Below are 22807 nucleotides of genomic sequence, written 5' to 3'. Positions count from 1 at the left end.
ACCAGAGGGAGTATGGAGTTGGGTTCTTTGAGTTATTGATGCAGAAAACTCGGACAAATTTATAAATATACAAAAATTTATTAAAAGAACCAAACACGCAATTCAATGTTTAGGTGGAAATCATTAATCACAACATTAGATCTAGGAAAAGAGAGGCTAAATCTTATTTCTAATAGAGAATTCAAGTTTAAGCTTTAATTGTTACAGAGATGATATTTTAAGAGGGATATCCGTAAAGTAAGGTTACCTTAATCACCAAGTGAGATTCATTCTGCCCATGAACGAACCTAAATCTACTTGAAACAAAAACAGAATTACCTGGAAAAACTCAGCAGGTCTGGCAGCATCGGCGGAGAAGAAAAGAGTTGACGTTTCGAGTCCTCATGACCCTTCGACAGAACTTGAGTTCGAGTCCAGGAAAGAGCTGAAATATAAGCTGGTTTAAGGTGTGTGTGTGGGGGGGCGGAGAGATAGAGAGACAGAGAGGTGGAGGGGGTTGGTGTGGTTGTAGGGACAAACAAGCAGTGATAGAAGCAGATCATCAAAAGATGTCAATGACAATAGTACAATAGAACACATAGGTGTTAAAGTTAAATTATAAAGATTTTCCTTTTCCCACCTATTTCCATTATTTAAAAAAAAACCCACTAGAGCTATACCTTGAGTGCCCTACCATCCATTCTTAATTAGCACATTCGTTTAGATAATATCACCAACTTTAACTTTAACACCTATGTGTTCTATTGTACTATTGTCATTGACATCTTTTGATGATCTGCTTCTATCACTGCTTGTTTGTCCCTACAACCACACCAACCCCCTCCACCTCTCTGTCTCTCTATCTCTCCGCCCCCCACACACACACCTTAAACCAGCTTATATTTCAGCTCTTTCCTGGACTCGAACTCAAGTTCTGTCGAAGGGTCATGAGGACTCGAAACGTCAACTCTTTTCTTCTCCGCCAATGCTGCCAGACCTGCTGAGTTTTTCCAGGTAATTCTGTTTTTGTTTTGGATTTCCAGCATCCGCAGTTTTTTTGTTTTTGTTTTTATCTAAATCTACTTGAAATGTTTTCAGATATTTATAGTGAATTTTCAGACTGTATAATTAAATTACATAAAGAGGTATTTCTTAGCTTGTAATGAGACCACCCCTATTAATTTCCCATGTTTGGTAAAAGATAATATGATATAATTGTTCAAATTCATGGCCTGGTTTGTCCTTGTTAATGGTTGTGCTGATCAATTTTTTCCCCTTAGTCATGGGATGGTTTCATGTGATATAATTTGCAATCTACAGTTCTTTTACTTGATTGTGTTGTTAGTGCCTTGCATTATACGCATTTTTCTATCTGATTGCGATTTAGTTAATCAGTGAATTCACATTGTTGCGAAGGGACTATGCCTCAATATGCCTTTGTAAGGCTTGTTTTGACTTTTGGAAAAAAATAATATCTTATGTGAAATTTTACAGGAAATTAAATCTTTTAACCTCATATTCCTGCATTATGACCATACCGTACGCCGTTATTCCTTCACACAGCAAAGTTACACTTATTGCTCATCCCTGCCACCTAAGTGGGCATTAAGAAGTCAGCCACATGGTGTATGAATGAACTTGTGTGTAGGCCACAGCAGGTTAGGGGTGAAGGTTTTCACAACCTAGTAACACTTGTTCAATTTTTCTGGCATCAAGCTGCAAATTGCCAAATTTATTAAATTACTGACCTTTGGATTATTGGCCCAGTGCAATCACCCCAAAAGAATCTCCTGGGTTTATAGCAAATTTTAGAATACTGACTGCAACAATCATGTATGTTAGGCAGATTTGTGGTCAGGTTAAAATTTCAATACTTTTTCTGCAATGCACTCTTTATTAATAAATAGAGGTTTTCCCAGTAGCCGTCCAGGGCTTCAACATGCTGGAAAGGGTGCACTTATTGCCCATCCCTGGTTGACTTGAGAAGGTGAACCTTCTAGTGATTGTTTGTACAATTGAATACCTCACTAGGCCTCTTCAGAGAGCATTACAAGTCAACCACCAAAGTCACATGTAAGCCAGATCCGGTGATGATGGAGGGAGGGTGGAGAGTGCAAATTGCCTTTGCTGAAGTACATTTCTGAAGCACTTATGTTTTACATGACAAGACTGAAATTTTCACTTACTTTTCTGGTGCTAATTCGTAATTTAGCAGATTTTTGTGGATTTGTTTTCACAACTTGCCAAGATGGGATTCAAACTCTCGATCTCTAGCCCTGTATTATGGTGATTGCATTGCTGTACTCCTGGAATGAAAGGCTCTTTGAGATACGTGCAGGTTGAACCCTGTTTTTTTAAATTTTTACACATGACGGAAAGTCTCACAGCTAGGATTTGTTCAGCGTTGATGGGTTTGCAAGGAGAACTTAGTAGCAGTCTGACTGTTGCATTTAATAGGGAGTTGGACCAATCTTTACTCGGCTAAACTTGATAGTCAGCATTTGTACCACTGCGGTTTTCAAAGATATGCATATAGGGGATCTCCTACAATATTAGCACACTCTATGGAATTCCATGCAATCATGGACATTCACAGGGACTTCTTGTCCTAACTTCCAAAAGTCAGTGAAAATGAAAAAAAAGACATGCATTTATATAGTGCCTTTTATGACCTCAGGATGTCACAAAGCACTTTAGAGCTGATGAAGTACTTTTAAACTGTAGTCACTGTTACAATCTAGGTAATGCAGCAGCCAATTTGTTTACAACAAACTCCCATGAACAGCAATGTGATCATGTTTTTAATGATGTTGATTCAGGGAGAAATATTGGCCAGGACACTGGGGATAACTTCACTCCTCGTCTCTGAAATAGTGTCGTGGGATCTTTTCTGAACATCTGAGAGAGCAGATGAGGACTCTCATCTGAAGATGCATCTCTGACAATGCAGCACTCCCTCACTACTGCGTTGGAATGAGAAGCTAGGTTTTTGTATTCAAACCTCTAGAGTGGAAGTGAATTTATAACCCTGGAGTCAAAGGGAAGTGTGCTAGCAACTAAGTCATGGCTGACAATACACAAACAATTCTGATAGTGTCAGCTATCCAAAGGATAAGAGTGCCATCAATACAAAAAAAAAGAGAACAATGTGCTTGAGTCCACAATATGTAAAAATAAAGGCCTCGAGTTTGAAACCCTATTGTGTGTATGTCAAGGTAAACTGGTCAGGAATGGTGCACACAGTGAGTGAGATTGACGGAATGACCTTTTGCGTCTTTGTGTTTAATTCAGTGCTGTAAATTTAACAGCTGATGATGTAAAAGCAAATGAGCTGCAACAGATATGAGTAGAAGTGTTTCCCCAATCGAAGTGCTATCCCCTGGTGTAACCTTTGCACTGAAATAATGGCAAAATCTATTTGTCACAATAGGCACCAAAATATTTGCAACAATAAATCAAGAAAGCCATTTTAATAAACTTGCAGCAGTACCTTTTTAAACATTTGAAGCTAGAATTCTCTCCGAACCACTTATCAGAAAATCCAGTCTACAAATTGTATTTTTTTTTCCACGAGGGGCAGAAAAGCAACTGCAGTTACAAGAAAATTTGTGTTGAAGATATGACTCCTTTAGCTGTTCTACCTACCTCGCAAGGTCACAAAAAAGAAACTGGAGTAGCTGGCCTCTTCTTGATTAAGATGATTGCTGATTGAAAAGCTCTGACTTCAATATAATGATGAACTCATGGACAGATTGGAGAACGAGTTGAGTCATCAGCTAAGTTAAATTTAGCAAACTGAATCTAAGCTCGAAATGTGTTCAGAAGGAAATGGAGATTGGGAAAGATGAGGAAATTTCACATCACTGATGTAGAGACTAAGTAAATCAAAACTCCATTTTATCACTTGGCGGGTTCTGGGATTTTTACCATTGATGGCATTCCATGGCTCATTCCATTTTCCCATGCAGGCCATGATGTTGCCCAATAGGCATTAATGAAATCCTATTCATAGAAAAGGAAATGTTGCTACATAAATCTCTCTTCTTGGCCATGAATACAATGCAACTCCGATCTAGTAACCACCGTGGGAAGGTTGTTAGACTATCATGGCCTGTCTGTCCCCCAAGATGTTAATGTCTGTGTGCTGTAAATTCAAAGCAAAAAAGTTATCAATTTTCACTTCGCTGATGTCGGAACTGTTCATCCGTGAAGTGCATTCACGAAAGAGAAGGAATTAGTTCTGATTGTGTTTGTTTCAGTCCTGAAAGCTGCATAGTATGCAAAGATGCCACTCAGTACTGAAAATTAGCAGAGGATGAGCAGTAAAAGGATTACTCTGTAATGCTTTTTTGGTGAATCTCTGGCTTAAAAAAAAATAGAGTTGCTATATTTAAAAAAAATGCCTCAGGTTGCAGATTTGACATTGCTGTGATTGTTAATGTTACCAGTGCTTTGTTATAAACAAAGTTGCATGTCTAAAATACCAGACTTGGATAGATAGCTGGAGCCCTTCCAAGGTGAATGCATTAAAGTTATGGATGAAATGAAGCCAATTTCTAAATTACTGGAGACATGCTGTAGGACAATATTTACGGGTGGATGTAAAAGGTCCCGTGGGCAGTGGGGCTGGGTGCAAGTTGGCTGCCATGTTTCTTACATTACAATAGTGTGGTAACTGCATGTATTGTCCCTCCCTCCTGTCAATCGTGGATCATGTGATGTACTGCAGAGGCTTTGACCAGTGAACTCGTAGCACGGGCAATCTGGGTGGGGCGGGGCGGAGTCTTTTGGATGAGAAGTTGAGTCGAGGTATAAGCCTCCTGGGTGTCTCAGTAATAAAACATTATTGTTTCTTCACGAAACCTGTCTGCTCCATCGAGTCGTCATAAATAGTGATTATAATGCAAAATTACTTGACCAGCTATAAAGTGATTTGGCCTGTCCCAAAGTTGTGAAAAACAATATAGAAATGCATGTTATTTCTTTCCTTACGTACGATGTACGTGTGCTTTTTAGAAAAAAAATGCAATAGACTTCAAACAAGGTTAACTCTTAAAGGATAAGAGAAGGATTGAGGGCTGTAGGTTGGGAGAAGTTGCTGGTAAATTATTGGAGCAACAATGGAGCTGTTTCAGGAAATCAAATACATATGTACTCCTGAAATGCAAAAGGGATGCTCTTGGAGTAATGCAACAATGGCCCACCAGCCTCCCCATTCAAAGGATCATCTTCCACCAACTCCAGCGTGATGCCACCACCAAACACATCTTCCCTTCACCGCCCCCCCCCCCCCCCCCCCCCCACCCCCGTCGGCATTCCGTAGGGATCGTTCCCTCTGGGACACCCTGGTCCACTCCTCCGTCACCCCTACTCCTCAACCCCCACCTATGGCACCACCCCATACCCAAGCAAAAGATGTATAACCTGCCCCTTCACTTCCTCTCTCCTCACCGTCCAAGGGCCCAAACACTCCTTTCAAGTGAAGCAGCATTTCACTTGCATTTCCCCCAACTTAGTCTACTGCATTTGTTGCTCTCAATGTGGTCTCCTCTACATTGGAGAGACCAAACGTAAACTGGGCGACCACTTTGCAGAACACCTGCGGTCTGTCCGCAAGAATGACCCAAACCTCCCTGTCGCTTGCCATTTTAACACTCCACCCAGCTCTTTTGCCCACATGTCTGTCCTTGGCTTGCTGCATTGTTCCAGTGAAGCCCAACGAAAACTGGAGGAACAACACCTCATCTTCCAACTAGGCACTTTACAGCCTTCCGGACTGAATATTGAATTCAGCAACTTTAGGTCTTGAGCTCCCTCCTCCATCCCCACCCCCTTTCTGTTTCTTCACCCTTGCTTATGTTTTTTCCGATAAATTATATAGATTTTTCTTTTCCTATTTCCATTATTTTTAAATATTTTTAAATCTTTTATGCTCCCCCCACCCCCACTAGAGCTATACCTTGAGTGCCCTACCATCCATTCTTAATTAGCACATTCGCTCAGATAATATCGCCAACTTCAACACCTATGTGTTCCTTTGATCTGTTGTCTGTGACATCTTTTGATGATCTTCTATCACTACTTCTTTGTCCCTACAACCACACCACCCCCCTCCACTTCTATCTCCCACCCCCCCCCCCCACCCACCCAAACCAGCTTACATTTCACCCCTTCCTTGGATTCACCTAGTTCTGTTGAAGGATCATGAGGACTCGAAACGTCAACTCTTTTCTTCTCCGCCGATGCTGCCAGACCTGCTGAGTTTTTCCAGGTAATTCTGTTTTTGTAATGGGCTATAAGAATGGTTTATGTTAAAATTTGGGATTTCTCTTGCAGGAGAGGTGTCAGAGGACTGGAGGACAGCCAGTGTAATACCATTATTCAAGAAGCGGGGGGAAAGGATAAACCAGAGAACTACAGGCCAGTCAGTCTAACCTCAGTGGTGAGGAAACTATTGGAAGCAATTCTGAGGGACAGAATTAATCTATAATTGGAAAGGGAGGGATTAATCAAGGACAGTCAGCATGGTTTTAAGAGGAGGTCATGTCTGACCAATTTGATTGAATTTTTCGAAGAGGTGACCAGGTGTGTAGATGACAGCAATGCATTTGATGTAGTCTACTTGGACTTCAGCAAGACTTTTGATAAGGTCCCGCATGGGAGACCGACAACAAAGGTAAGAGCCCATGGGATCCAAGGCAATTTGGCAAATTGGATCCAGAATTGGCTGAGTGGTAGGAAGCAGAGGATGATGTTCGAGGGGTGTTTTTGTGACTGGATGCCTGTGTCCAGTGGGGTTCCACAGGGATCAGTGTTGGGCCCCTTGCTGTTTGTGGTATACATAAACAATTTAGATTTGAACGTTGGAAGGTTGATCAGTAAGTTTGCCGATGATATGAAAATTGGTGGGGTGGTAAATAGTGAGGAGGATAGCCTTAGATTACAGGAGGATATAGACGGGCTGGTCAGATGGGCCAATCAGTGGCAAATGGTATTTAATCCATAAAAGTTTGAGGTGATGCACTTGGGCAGGACAAACAAGGCACAGGAATACATGATGAATGGTAGGACCCTGGGAAGTACCGAGGATCACAGGGACCTTGGTGTGCATGTCCACCGGTCCCTTAAGATAACGGGACAGGTAGATAAGGTGGTTAAGAAGGCAAATGGGATACTTGCCTTTATTAGCCGAGGCATAGAATATAAGAGCTAGGTGGATATGCTGGAACTGTATAAAACACTGGTTAGGCCACAGCTAGAGTATTGCGTGCAGTTCTGGAATCCGTATTATAGGAAAGATGCGATTGCACTAGAGAGAGTGCAGAGGAGATTTACCAGGATGTTGCCTGGGCTGGAGAGTTTTAGTTATGAGGAGAGATTGGATAGACTGGGGTTATTTTCCCTGGAGCAGAGGTGATTGAGGGGGGACATGATTGAGGTGTATAAAATTTTGAAGGGCATAGATAGGGCAGACAGGAAGGAACTTTTCCCCTTGGTGGAGGGATCAATAAGCAGGGGGCATAGATTTAAGGTAAGGGGCAGGAGGTTTAGAGAGCATGTGAGGAAGAATTTTTTCACCCAGAGGGTGGTGGGAATCTAGAACTCATTGCCTGAGAGGGTGGTAGAGGCAGAAACCCTCATAACATTTAAGAAGTATTTGGATGTGCACTTGCGATGCCATGGTATACAAGGCTATGGGCATAGCACTGGAAAATGGGATTAGAATATTTAGGTACTTGTTTGACTGGCGCAGACTTGATGGGCTGAAGTACCTTCTTCTGTGCTGTAGACCTCTATGACTCTGTGCATCCTTTGTGCAGTGGCAATAGGTCAAGTTCCCAGGCATACAGTGTAAGGAAATATATACTGTCCACCCCTGACTGACAACTATCCTGGATAATAATATCTCGGAATGAAGGTATTTGGCTAAAATGAGAAGTGACTGACTAAACTGGATTGTATTACCTAGAGATGAGGAGTTTTGAGTTCTCACTAGTCCGAGCTACCCTTTTATTTAACCTGATGTTTTTGCAGCCACCAGCGAAAGTGTTGTGTTGCCAACCATGACCAGGATTGGGCTTTAGCTTACATCAGGCCCATTCCAATCAGTGGAGGAAACGTTTTCAATACAGTGGTGGAGGCAAGAGGCTGATAGGACTTTTCCAGCACAAAGTGACACTGGCCTCCTTTTTAAAAACAGAAGACAGTGCTTGCATTGTAATTGAAGTAAACAATTACTGCCCACTTGCAGTATGCATTCAGCTCACAATGGTTTCTCCTTCCACTGTCCTTACCCATCATGGTTAAAACTGTATCAGGCCCCCTACCTCCCCCATGACTTCTTTGCTGGTAATCAACTCTAAACCAATGAGTGATTGAATTTGCACAGGAGGGTTAATTTTGAAAAAGGTCAAGTTTAACTTGGTGTCATTCATGGCCCAATTGATAGAGCTCTTACCCCTGAGTCAGCAGGTTGTGGGCTCAAGTCCCAGTTGAGGACTGGAACACAAAAATCAAACCTTACTGCGGTACTGAGAGAATGCTGCATTGTCAGAATTGCCATCTTTCAGATGAGCTGTTAAACCCAGGCCCTATCTGACACCTCAAGTGCCATGAAAGACCCCATAGGACTATTTTGAAGAAAAGCGTGGAAGTTATCCCTGCTGTCCTGACCAATGTTCATCCCTCAATCAGCATCACACAAACAGGTTATCTGGTCATTAAGCTGTTTGTGGGAGCTTGCTGTGTGCCAATTGGCTGTTGCATTTTCTACATTGCAGCGGTGATGCTACTTCAAAAGTATTTAATTGCCCTGTAAAGTGTTTTAAGACATCTGGTGGTCATTAAAGGCACTATATAAATGCAAGTCTGTCTTTCCTTTTAAAATGTGGACCCTTTAATGGCAAGATATTATGTTCTCCTGTACGTGATCAAGGTTTTTTTCTGCATCCTGTCAGGATTTGTGTCATCTGCGTATGGAAAGGATGACATATCATTTTGCGCAAGTGAAGTCTGTGTTTTATCAAAAGATTTTCTTAGTTGTCTGTGAGACACAGCAAAAATGGTAAATGCAAGTTTTTTAAAATGTAGGTTTATAGTCTAATGGTTGATGTCTCTTTTTGCAATCTGTTAGTGGGCTTTTTTGGAGGCTTATGAAGGAAGGCGCTGGCATAGTAGTAATGTCACTGGACTATTAATCCAGAAGTCCAAGGTAATGGTCTGTGACATGGATTCAAGTCCCTTCATGACGGCTGGTGGAATTTAAATTCAATTAATAAAAAAAACCTGGAATTGAAAGCTAGCCTATAGTAACAGTGACCATGAGCCTATGGTAACAGTGACCGTGAGACTATCGTTGTTGTAAAAACTCATCTGGTTCACTGATGTCCTTCAGGAAAGGAAATCTGCCATCCTTGCTTGGTCTGGCCTACATGTGACTCCAGATCCACAGTGATGTGGTTGACTCTTACCTGCCCTCTGAAATGGCCCAGCAAGCCATTCAGTTCAAAGGCATATAGGGGTAGGCAACAAATGCTGCCCTTGCCCATCGAAGAATAAATTTTTAAAAAGGCTGTATTTTTTAATATTCGTTCATGGGATGTGGGCATCACTGGCTCGGCCAGCATTTATTGCCCATCCCCAATTGCCTTTGTTCAGAAGGCATTTAAGAGTTAAGACCCACATTTCGGTGGATCTGGAGTCACATGTAGGCCAGACCAGGTAAGGACGGCAGATTTCCTTCCCTAAAGGGCATTAGTGAACCAGATGGGTTTTTATGACAATCGGCAATGGTTTCACGGTCATCATTGGACTTTTAATTACAGATTTATATTGGCTTCTGCCATGGTGGGGTTCAAACCCAGGTCGCCAGTGCATTACCCTGAGTTTCCGGCTTACCAATCCAGTTCCACCGCTTCACCCAGTATCACTCAATCGCTTTGCTCTTCTAGCTCATTCAGTTTTGTATTTTCTAAGATGAAGGTGGGGCTTCTGTTTTTCCTGTCAAAGTACATCACCTCACATTCATTTCTCACATTACAGTTCATTTGTCAATTTACTGCCCACTATGTAAACTTTCTATTGTCGTCTTGAATTAAAAGTCCTCTATCAGATCTTCAACACCTCTATTCTAAAGTAAAAAAAAGTCCCAACCTATCCAATTTTTCCCTGTAGCTGTAACCTCTGAGTTCTGGCATCATCGTTATAAATCTTCTAGGGGGAGCGCGGAGGGGGAAATCAGCTGTGGTTAACGCTGTTGGTCAGTATTGTGCTGGAAGGTGCACTTGTGGACTGAATATTAGGTTTGTCTGCAATACTCGTGGAATACAATAACCTGTTGATGGTCATGATCTGGGTGTGTGCATAAAGAGTGGTCATTGAGTTGCTACACCAGGGATCTGCTACTAGCAATGGATAGGAGGAGGTAAACATGGTGTTGGTTGGGCGAGGGAGAAATAGTAGTTACAAGTAAAATATTTTTAAGTGATCACTATATAGCAATTCAGCAATGAACTGTAATACCCAAGATTGAAATTCTATAACAATTTTGTCTGTGAGGAGCCTTTCACAGCTGAGAGATGGCTTACAGAATTAATCTCTTCTGAGGAATAGTTTGTACTGAAATTAGTGAGGCAATGGTTTTGTTGGAGCATGCATGATTATCAAGAATATGAACTTCTAATTTTGTGAGTTGAAAGCAGTTAGCCATTGGCTGAGGCACCAGCCTTTCTTCATATTTAAGCCCAGTCGATTTGAGTGTTGAACACATTGCAATCAACCCTGACACTCTCCTCACTAAACATCCACTTGTGCAGTTACTACTCGTGGTTATCTCATTGTCTCTCCTATTTAATGCAAACTTTATCACTAAAGAAAAATACTGCGGATACTGGAAATTTGAAAGAAAAATGAAAATGCTCAGAAGGACAGGTAATTTCTGTGGAGAGAGAAATAGTGTTTCAGGTTGTTGTCCTGGTACCAGAAAATGACCCCTGTACCTTGACCCCTGGTCAGTTACAATGCTAAGAATGATATCCCACGATAAAGAATATCCATGATGCTGTTCTTGTGCTTCCCTTGTACTACCTCAAAATATTGAAAATCCTACTGCCCATTCTCATTTATATTGACACCATCTTGGCACATCAGGGTTCTGGTTTGGTAGTCATTGGCTCTGCGTCCCTAGCAAAATGCGGTGCTGTTTTTAACTATATCATCTGCTGAAAGGAAGGCACATAAAGAATAAGAAAACATTTGACCTTTTGCTGCAGAAGCAACAGAATGACCAAAATGATTGTCTTTTGCTGCTCTCTGTATAATCATTAGATTTCTTAAACAATTCTTGCCCACCTCTCAACTGTCAAAACAAGTTCATTAAGCATGCCAGAATCCTTCTTAACAGACTTGTGAAATGATTAGATTCCTAAGCACATGGAGGATTAACTGAGACTTACATCATTACTGAACAACTGAGGATGCATTTGAAATTTTTGAGTTGATATATTCTTTCTTAATTATTATAATATTGTTCCTGCCCTATATCAGTGAAAGTGTCATATGAGACTATTGCATGTTTTAAAGCAATTTTTGGGGTCTCCAGCAGGAATTCATGTTGATTCTCACTCCGTCATGTAGTCAGTGGGCATGAAATAGAAATGTCAATGGGGACAGAAGTGCTTTTCTGTTGGTGGGATTAGCACATGAAGTTAAGACAGTGGGCTGAATTTTATGGGGCCCACAGGAGCTGAATAGAAGATGGGGTTCCTCTTGATCTTATTGGTTATATGGGATCTGAACTTGTCCCACACTAATAAGCTGCATTCTTTTTGTAGGCCACAGGGATGCCTATTCTTCACATTTTCGATCCATAACTTTACTCATCCCCATCTATCCAACCACTGTCACGGACATGCGCAAAAACTACAGGAAACTTCATTTTCAGCACGGTTTTATGTTTGAAAATTACCATAGGCTTTAATTTTGTTCCATCGGCCATGCAGGCTAATACCACCATGAATCTTGTCTTTTCACGTCCTGTGGTTTTCATTAGAACTGTTTTCGAACCTTTCCGCTCCACAGTTCAGCTCCTGAGCATATTGAAATTCATGGGCGCTTGACCCATGTTGCTGAAGTTACATAGTGGGCACTCGTGCTTTTGCCTGTCTGAGGCGAAATCCAGTCAATCACTGGAAACTCATAATTTGGCATGGAAGTCTTTTGGTAGTCTGAGAGTAATTTCTGTCTTCTGCCATAACACAACATTTATGTTCTGTGAAGTGACTGCACCAACTAGCTGTTCCTCAGAAATCTTTGCTGGACTCACTTGAGTGTGTACATATGCATTGGTTTCATCATCATGAGAAATGCATTTTGATGATTTTCCAGGACCTACTCCAATGCATGCTTTGCAAAATCAGGCCAGTGGCTGGCCCCTGTTCTCACACCGCATTTGGTCTTTAGGCATCTTCAGGGCAGATTCCTTCTTCCATTCTTGCACTAGTTTTTCTCTAACACCAAACTTCCTCACTGCAGCACAGTTATTTGACAAGTTAGCAAAGCTTCATACTCGATGCTTTTTGCCAGAGGACCCATTTCTGTTTGCCATTCACCACACGCAGTCTGCTAGGTGTGGGCCTGCACTTTTTAAATTCCTGTACGTTTTCTCAGAATCATGGCCTCTATTGCCTGCTTGATCCCATGCGCTGACTTATGAGTAAAACTTGCATTTCTAAAGTGAAAAATTGAGCCCGACTCCAAAAGCGAGCGTCACATTCCTTAGCAGAAAGTGGGGGTAGATTTATATGCTGAGTACAGGCCTAAACATGATTTAAAAAAATAGGGTTGACTTGTATGCTGGGACAACCTATATGCTGTGAACTACTGTAACAGAACAAATCACTTCTTTTGCATCAAAGCAGCCAGGCTGCTAATTAAAAAAATTCATTTGATCTTTTGCTCAAAAGCCATGGTCCAAAACCAAGCAAGTAATTCATATGCAAAATAAGTATCAGCCAGATTTACAACTATGAAGGGAGAATTTCAACAACCCACTCTCAAATGAGTTGTGCCTTTCCCTTAACCTAGAAAAGAATTAATCTGATGTCAGGAATAGAGTTCTTAGCATGTGAATATCTGTTACAAAGAAATATCTATGCATGAACCCCCCCCCCGCCCCGGCCGATTTCCCTTCCATTTGTATTGAAGCAGTTGCCGGGGCACAGTTCACAGTCCCCCGAGAACCTCAACTGAACCAACCGTATAAATCCATGGCAGCTGGAAGAGGTCAGGTATTCTGCAGAAAGGGTTCACCTCCCATCTCTCCAAAGCCTGTCCACCATCAACAAAGCACAAGTCAGGACTGTGTTGGAATAGTCTTCACCTTTCTGGATGTGTGCAGCTTCAAAAATACTCGTGAAGCCCAACCCCACCCAGGGTAATGCAGTTTGGTTGGCACCCCATCCACCATCTTAAAAATTGCAGTTCAACACGTGGGTCTACCATCCATAGTTGAACCTTTGGGTGTGTGCCTCAAAAAGCCATTCAAGGGTCATGTCTCATTGAATGTAATAGGTGGATGGGTGACAGGGATAAAACCTTCACAGAGTGGAAATGTGCGTGCTGCCCCCGTGCTGTTATGAATGGTGTTCCAGGATTTCAACCCAGCACCATATGGTGTGTGACTTGGAGGGGAGTTTGCAGATGGTGGTGTTCCTATATACCTGCTGCCCTTGCTATTCTGGGTTTTTGAGATTGCAGATTTGTCTAAGAAACCTTGGCAAGTTGCTGCAGTGCACCTTGTAGATGGTACACGCTGCTGCCACAGCGCATCCGTGGTGGAGGGAGTGGATGTTTAAGACATTGGATAGGTGCCGATCAAGCGGGCTGCTTTGTCCTGGATGGAGTTGGACTTCTTGAATGTTGTTGAGGCTGCACTCATCTAGGTAAGTGAGGAATTTTTAAAAATTCCTTAATGGGACGTGGGCTTCGCTGGCTGGGCCAGCATTTATTGCCCATCCCTAGCTGCTCTTCAAAAGGTGGTGGTGAGCTGCCATCTTGAACTGCTGCAGTCCATGTGGTGTAGGTATACCCACAGTGCTGTTAGGGAGGGAGTTCCTGGATTTTGACCCAGTGACAGTGAAGGAACAGCAATATATTTCCAAAACAAAAACAGAATTACCTGGAAAAACTCAGCAGGTCTGGCAGCATCGGCGGAGAAGAAAAGAGTTGACGTTTCAAGTCCTCATGACCCTTCGACAGAACTTGATATAGGATGGTGAATGACTTGGAGGGGAACTTCCAGGTGGTGGTGTTCCCATGTCTCTTGCCCTTGTCCTTCTAGACAGTAGTGGTCATGGGTTTGAAAAATGCTGCCGAAGGAGCCTTGGTGAATTCCTGCAGTGCACCTTGTAGATGGTACGCACTGCTGCTACTGTGCGTCGGTGGTGGAGGGAGTGAATGTTTGTGGAAGGGGTGCCAATCAAGCGGGCTGCTTTGTCCTGGATGGTGTCAAGCTTCTTGAGTGATGTGGGAGCTGCACTCATCCAGGCAAGTGGAGAATATTCCATCTCACTCCTGACTTGTGCCTTGTAGATGGTGGACAGGCTTTGGGGAGTCAGGAGGTAAGTTACTCATTGCAGGATTCCTAGCCTCTGACCTGCCCTTGTAACCACAGTATTTATTTGACTGATTCAGTTCAGTTTCTGGTCAATGGTAATCCCCAGGATGCTAATAGTGGGGGATTCAGTGATAGTAATGCCATTGAACATCAAGGGGCGATGGTTGGATTGCCTGACACTTGTGTGCTGCAAATGTAAGGCAATGAACATCCCGAACAAGAGAGAATCCAACCATTGCCCCTTGCTGTTCGATTGAGTATTCACTCACACCCCTGACTTGTGCCTTGTAGATGGTGGATGGGCTTTGGGGTTTCAGGAGGTGAGTTACTTGCCTCTGATCTGCTTTTGTAGCTACAATATTAAGTTTTTGGTCAATGGTGACCTCTCAGGATAATGAGGGAAATCAGCAGTGTTATTCACGTTGAATGCTAAGTGGGAGGTACTTAGACTCTCCCTGTTTTGTTTCACGATGGCTCTGAGATTTCTTAAACTTGGTCTTGTTTTAGCAGTTTTATGATCAGCCGGCTGTACACAATTAATTAAAACTGAAATGTCGTACGAACTGACGGTAAAATGGAAGCTCGTTGCTCTTTGTGAGGCTGCCTGCCATTTATTTAAAAATGCTGTGAAAATTAGACCAATATTTTACATATTGTAAAAGCAGCTGTTGCCTTGAAATTATTATGAGTCGAATACATTCAGATAAAAGAATGGCTGTCTTGAAAGGGTCTGGAGCACTTGCCTTATGAACTTGCTTGCTGCTGTTGCATTTTTGTCATATCATTAAACCTTATTGGAATTGAAACAAATGAGAGATTTTTTTCATTTTTTTCCTCAACTGTTTTTCTAAAACTTGTATCTTTAGCTAATGTGGAATAATTTAATTCAGTAACCACATTTTTAATCTTTTGCCAAATCTATTGCTGCCAGTATGTGCAGCATCTTTTGGTACATTTGATGTCAGTTGCTAGGAAACTTGTAGGATGTTTCCAGTCTAATTCATGTTAATTTGTAAGCTGTACCTTTTCAATGCAAATTATTTGATTTGAATTTAACAGCACTGTGAGCGTCCAGAGCTTTGAACTGTCAGTGGGTAAATAAGTTTGTTAAAACTGTAGACATATAAGATTTTTTATCACAAAAATTGGATTCTAATTAAGTTTGTGCAAATTTTTTTTGGAAAACTTTCTAGTTAGAGGGCTTGAAGTTAAAAAATTTTTTAAGCGATGAATCAGATGTGTTTCTGATTAAGCTACTGCATTTATCTAATGCAGTATGAACTGAACTGCATAAAAATTATAATTTTGCATTAGGTTAGTGGCTGGAACTTAAACTTAGTTTTTAAGTAGAACTAAACCAGTGAGGTGTTACTGATAGCTTTAATTTTTTATCAAGTTGCGCACAATGGGGATGAATTTCCTTGGCTTCTCACACTCTGTGCCATAACTGTTCTTTGTTGGATGTTAAAATTTGACATGCATGTAGGGTTTTTTGATTGAAGTTATGATAAATGGAGCAAGAGAAGCCCTGAGAAAATTCTTTCTATGCATTAAGAAGATGAGGAGTGGCTGAGAACAAGGACAGGAAAATAGCCAATGTCAGCCAAGGGTTTGAGTGCTGAAGTAGATAATTAGTGTTTCCACCACTTGCTTTAGGTAGGCCAATCTTCCGTCAGGCTAAGCCATTGGAGACTGTCTTCGTGCTCTCTGAAGTTATGCACCAGTCATGTTATATACAGTTCTGAGTGAGGTAAGGTGAGAGAGACTGATTTGACTGTGCAAACAATGTTCAGCCACATTTTTGGCTCCTCAGACACTGAAGCAGTCAGTATCCAAATGCAGCGAGACCTGGACGACATACAGGCTTGGGCTGGTAAATGGCAAGTAACATTCATGTATCAAGCAATGACATTTCCACCAAGAGAGAATCTGACCATCTCCCCATGGGATTCAATTGCATTACCATCGCTGAATCCCACTCTATCAACATACTGAGGTCCACATTGAGCAGAAATTGAACTGAGTCAGCCATATAAATACTGTGACTACTAGAGCAGGTCAGAGGCTTGGAATTCCTCAGTGTGTAACTCACTTCCTGACTCTGTTGAGTCATCTACAAGGCACAAGTCAAGAGTGTGATGGAATACTCTCCACTTGCCTGGTTGAGTGTGGCTCCAATAACACTTATGGACAAAGCAGCCTGCTTGATTGGCACCCTGTCCAGCAACATTCACTCCCTCCATCACTGACACAGTGGCAACAGTGTATAGCATTTACAAGTTACACTGCAGCAACTCACCAAGGCTCCTTTGACAGCACCTTCTAAACCTGCAACCTTTGCCACCTGGAAGGATAAGTGTAGCAGTTGTATGGGGACACCACCATTTAAGTTGCCTCCAAGCCACACAGCATCTTGACTTGGAACTGTATGACATTCCTTCATTGTCACCAGGTCAAAATCCTGGAACTCCCTTCCTAACAGCACTGTGGGTGTACCTACACCGCACAGACTGCAGTGGTTCAAGAAATCAGCTCACCGCCACCACCTCAATTAGGGACGGGTAATAAATGGTGGCCTAGTCAGTGATGCCAGCATCCCAGGAACGAATAAATAAAAAATCTAAAAACACATCAGGCTAGATCTTGACTCAAGTGAGGAACTCAGCATGTGACATGAAAAGAGGAACATGATTTGGAATTTAAATTAAAACCTTCAGAATCATTTTCATCAACTCTCTCCTCAAAAAGCTTGTCCAGCCATTAGCTGGTTCTTACTACCTTTCCTCTCTAGACTCATCACACATCCCATTGGTTCCCAGTGCCATTCTCATTACTTCTGAATGTGGTTTAAATATTTTCAAGCCACCCTGCTCATAGCACCAGTACTATTCTGTCCAAAAATCATGAATGTCATCCCTTGTGACTTTTTTTTTAATTCATTCATCGGATGTGGACATCACTGGCTAGGCCAGCATTTATTGCCCATCCCTAATTGCCCTTGTACAGAGGGCTTTTTTTTTAAAGAGACAGCCACATTGTTGTTCAAATTTAGAGTGCATGCTAGAACTACAGATTGATTTAATGGCAGGCTTTTGTAGCAAGAGGGAAAATGCTTTCTATAAACATCACATGACTTTTGAGAAAACAACCCTCCCATTGGATCACTGTCTGTGTGATTTTCATTGCTTCCTCCTGTCCAATGCAGGAAGGATAAATTACTCAGAATAAAAAGCTCAAACTCAACATCGATAAACTGATTCAGATTGACTTTTGTGTCGGACAGCTTTATGGATAATCATTCAAAGATAAAATACAGTTTCTTTTGTTTTATGAAGGAGCTGCAGTGTCTTGTACGGTAATGTTCTAAATTTCTAAAATGTGATTTGTCTGGAGGTTTGCTTTATTAGCAAATGGCACAAGTATTATTTTCTTATGAATTACAATATTTTAAAAACTAATATCAGGTAAATTAAGGTGCTTTGACAGTTGTTGTGAAGAATGAAATATGAGCTATGGGCTTACTCAGCCCAAAGCACTTCCATTTTGGAATTGGCTTGTTGTTTTGCAAGACAGCCTGAACACATTTGTATACATTGCATTGGTCACATACTTGAATTACCGAGACTGATTTCTTTTTCTCATGAAGAAACGAACCCTTCAGTTTTCTCCCTAATGTCTCTTTAAATTCCCAGACTGTGCACAGATTACAGCCATGAGAGTTGCTAGATGACCAACTGTATTTAATTTTATAAAAGTGATGGCCAAATACATTAAATGTTTCAAGGCACTAACAGTTTTTGAGCTTGCCATTTAGTCCAAACTATCATTTACAGTGCAATCAATTATACTCATCTGATTGTTGAGATGCTCAATGATTTATCATTCAATTTTATTGAAGAAAATAAATTGAAAATTAAAGCATATAAAATGTGTTCATTTCTTTTCCAACTGCAAACTCTATGATTTTGATTTTAACTGGGGGAAGGGTTTGGGACAGACAGTGTGTGGTGGCAGGGACAACCCCACAGGAATCTCAGGATGAGGTCCGGGCAACTTTAACTTCCAGGTGTCGTATAAATAATGAATGAATAAATAAGGACTGGGACAGGGAAAGCAGGTCAGGGGCCTTAGTACACTAAGGGTTCAAGGGAATGGTCCTTGATGTAGGGTTAGTGTTGGACAAGGGATTTGGTACCTGCTGTTAGCATTGCAAGTGATAGGCAAGCTCAAGGTTGGAAGCCTAAGCTCTTTTGCAGGGTGCCTATTGTGAGGTAGGGCAAGGGTTTGGGGAAGGATGGGAGTGCTCCTGCCCCACATGTAAATTTTTAACATACCATAGCCTCATCTGGCCAATCAGTTCCCCTGCCAGGTTTTACATCAGGTGGCCTTCCCACAGATTTGTGAAAATTATTTCATGACAATGACAATGTAAATTTAACATTGCTTGCCACCAATGTGATTCATGCCTGACTTTCAATGTTGATGAGAATGTGATGTCACTGAGTGGGAGAATTACGCACCCAGGCTGCTCAGTGGAGTCTGCCATCACCTTAACCCCTCCCCTGCATCATTCCCTTTGGAACTATATTTCTGTTGGACCTGTGATAACTCATAGGGTTATTTACTCCATAAACATAGCTCCAAGGGTAATAGAATTTGTTTGTTTGTTCTGTGCATGATTGCTAATTTGCCAGAGTGATGCCCATATTTATTAGCTACACTGCTTTTCTCTTTAAAAAAAACATGATAACAGTGTAGCAGTGTGTTGCAAGGTAGCAACCCATAATAAATCTTGTAATTCGATAGCAGCTTATGCCAAACTGTCAGCCTTTTACATTATAAATTATTTTGAAATGCAATGACTGTTGTAAGGTAAGCTAATCAAATGGATTGAAAGATCGTAAATCTCTGGAGAGAACTTTAACCAATTATAAATGGCTCTGCCTTGATCGTTGTTGCCTTGGTGCACATTCCAGATTCTCATCCTTTACTTTTTGTATTGTTTCTACAGGCTTATATACATTTGAATTCATAAAATTCATGCTTTTGAAATACAAACCTGTAGGGTATCGGGTTTTGAAGAATGAAGCTAGAGTACACAAAGCTGCAGTTTCTTGATATATTAAAACAAACAACGGACTGATAAAGTTTCATCAGGGTTCTAATTTTAGTATTAATACTGATGATTTGCAACACAAAAACATTTGCTTTTGGTTATCTATCTCTTTGCCTTTCCCAGGTGATCATATGGTTTGGAGAGTGTACATAGTGATATACAAGGCATTGTCGTTGTGTGGCCTGGGCTGGATGAATCAGGGGGTCTTGACCTGCCCATCATGTGCATATGTTGGTATTTGCCAGAGCAACATGTAATAAAATCTGTAAGGAAAACCCCTGAAAGAAAAATAATCCCAAGGGAATCCACAATCAGTATAAAACTAATTGATTGAAGTCATATATAGCACAAAGGAAGATGGTTGTGGTTGGATGTCAATTATCTCAGTCCTGGGACATCACTCCAGGAGTTGCTCAGGCTGGTGTCCTTGGTCCAACCCTCTTTAGCTGCTTCATCAATAGCTGCTTCATCAATAACCTCCCCTCCATCATAAGGTCAGAATTGGGGATAATCACTGACGATTGTGCAATGTTCACTGTTTACAACTCTTCAGATATTGAAGCAGCTGTGTCCAAATGCAGCAAAACCTGGACAACATTTGGGCTTAGGCTGATGAGTGGCAAGTAACATTCGCACCACACAAATGCCAGGCAATGACTATCTCCAATATGAGAGAACCTCACCATCTCTTTACATTCAATGGCACAATCACTGAATCCCCCATTATCAACATCCTTAGGGTTGCCATCGACCAGTCACTGAACTGGACTAGTCATATAAATTCAGTGGCTACAAGCACAGGTCAGAGGCTTGGAATTCTGCTGCGATAACTCTCCTCCTGACTCCCCAAACCTTGTCCACAATCTACAAAACACAAGTCAGGAGTGTGATGGAATACTTTCCATTTGCCTGGATGAATGCAGATCCAACAACACTCAGGAAGCTTGACAACATCCAGGACGAAACAGCCTGCTTGATTGGCACCCCATTCACCACCTTTGACATTCAGTCACTCCACCACCAATGCACAGTGGCAGCAGTGTGCACCACCTACAAGATACATCGCAGCAACTCACCAAGGCCCATTGAACAGCACCTTCCAAACCTGTGACCTCTACAACCTCGAAGGACAAGATCCTGACTCGCTATTCCCTCACTGGGGGTGGATCAAAATCCTGCAATTCCCTCCCTAACAGTACTGGGGTGTACCTGCACCACATAGACTGCAGCTGTTCAAGAAGCTGGCTCACCAGCACCTTCTCAAGGGCAATTAGAGATGGGTAATAAATGCTGGCCTAACCAGCGACGCCCACACCCTTAGAATTTTTTTAAACACCCCCCCCCCACCCCCCCTTCCATGGTCCCATTTTTACAAGTGTGTATATTATGATTTTGTGACATCCTATTTTGGACACTTTAGGACCACTTGAAGCAGGTCTATGTCTTCAATAGAGGTGAAACTACTTCAAGTGGTCTCCAATAGTCCCTCCAATCTGATTTCTGGCCTATCTGAGGCACCAAGTCTGGGCTGGTCACAATCAGTACAAATCGTATTTACCTTTTTAATCAGTGCAGCACTCTTGAATATTAATAATCTGACAGCGCACAATACTGTGATAGCGAGGATTTTATCTCTTATTTAAACTAAGCAAACACATGCAAGCCTACCAGAAAACAGAAGCAATGAAAGCTAAACATTAGAATGACTGCCCTTCCATTAAGGCAGCATTTGACCGAGTGTGGCATCAAGGAGCCGCAGCAAAACTGGAGTCAATGGGAATCGGGTGGTGGTGGGGGGGGAAGGAAGAGAGTCTCCACTGGTTAGAGTCATACTGAGCACAAAGGAAGATGGTAAGATGGTTGTGGTTGTTGGAGGTCAATCATGTCAGTTCCAGGACGTCACTGCAGGAGTTCCTAATGGTACTGTCCTAGGCCCATTTTCAGCTGCTTCATCAATGATGTTCCTTCCATTATAAGGTCAGAAGTGGGGACGTTCGCTGATAATTGCACAATGTTCAGCACTATTTGCGACATCATCCATAACAAAACAGCCCACATGATTCGCACCCCATCCACAAACATTCATTCCCTCTACCATTGACACATTGTAGCAGCAGTGTGTACCATCCACAAGATGCACCTCAGAAGCTCACCAAGAAACTCACCTTCCAAACCCATGACCACTACCATCTAGAAGGACAAGGGCAGCAGACACATGGGAAAATCACCACCTGGAAGCTCCCCTCCAAGTCATTCACCATCATGACTTGGAAATATATCACCATTCCTTCACTGTCGCTGGGTCAAAATCCTGGAACTCCCTCCCTCACAGCACTATGGGTGTACCTACACCACTTAGACTGCTGCAGTTCAAGAAGGCAGCTCCACCACCACCTTCTCAATGGTAATTAGGGATGGGCAATAAAGGGCAATAAAAAAGAACACAGGCAAGTTTTTCCAGGCTTTCTTTTGAGTAGACTACTGTCTGTTCAAGACTCTAATCCATTTTTCCAATGTCTTGCATGTTGGCTTTCCCAGTTCATTACAATACTGTAGTTAGTTTTGCAACATGTGTATTTTGGTTGTGCCTGACAAGGCAGAATATTCTCTCAGGGTATCAAATACATGAAAGGCAGAATTGATTTGTTCAGGGAATGTTACTTATTGCTAAATATACGAATCTTAACCTGAGAGAGATGCAGGCGTGCAACTGTCAGACCCACATCACATTGAATGCAGCTTTTTACAGATGCTGTATAGATCTAGCAAATGCTGTTGAAGCCTTGAAAATCTGAAGCTCCATGGAAATCCTGTAATTTGCGTGACAAAGTACAATCTAACAGTGAGGCAAGTGGCCCATTTGAGACAATCCCCTGAGTATAGCTGAAAAAAGAGACATCAAATTTTTTCGTCTTGCGCTCATCAGGACACTTAACAAGAATACCAATATAAGCGGAAAACAACAATTTATACTGTATGAGAAGAGAGTGGTGATTAGTAAGTGGACTCCTGATTGGTAGAGGCGTTGCCGTGGAGGATGCACCAGTGATGATTAATTGCCAAGCATTGTTTGAAAGTTAAACCAGATAGCTTGACCC

The 22807-nt window shown here is 41.9% G+C and overlaps 1 protein-coding gene across 3 annotated transcripts in view; it reads left to right on the top strand.

The window, feature by feature from the left end:
- The window catches only part of ccny (cyclin Y), a 266160-nt gene that overhangs the window by 146832 nt on the left and 96521 nt on the right, over nucleotides 1–22807 (top strand). The window lies entirely within an intron of this gene.

Source organism: Carcharodon carcharias, chromosome 3 (assembly GCF_017639515.1).
Source record: "Carcharodon carcharias isolate sCarCar2 chromosome 3, sCarCar2.pri, whole genome shotgun sequence".
Taxonomy (NCBI): domain Eukaryota; kingdom Metazoa; phylum Chordata; class Chondrichthyes; order Lamniformes; family Lamnidae; genus Carcharodon; species Carcharodon carcharias.
This window is presented reverse-complemented; position numbering and strand designations above follow the sequence as displayed.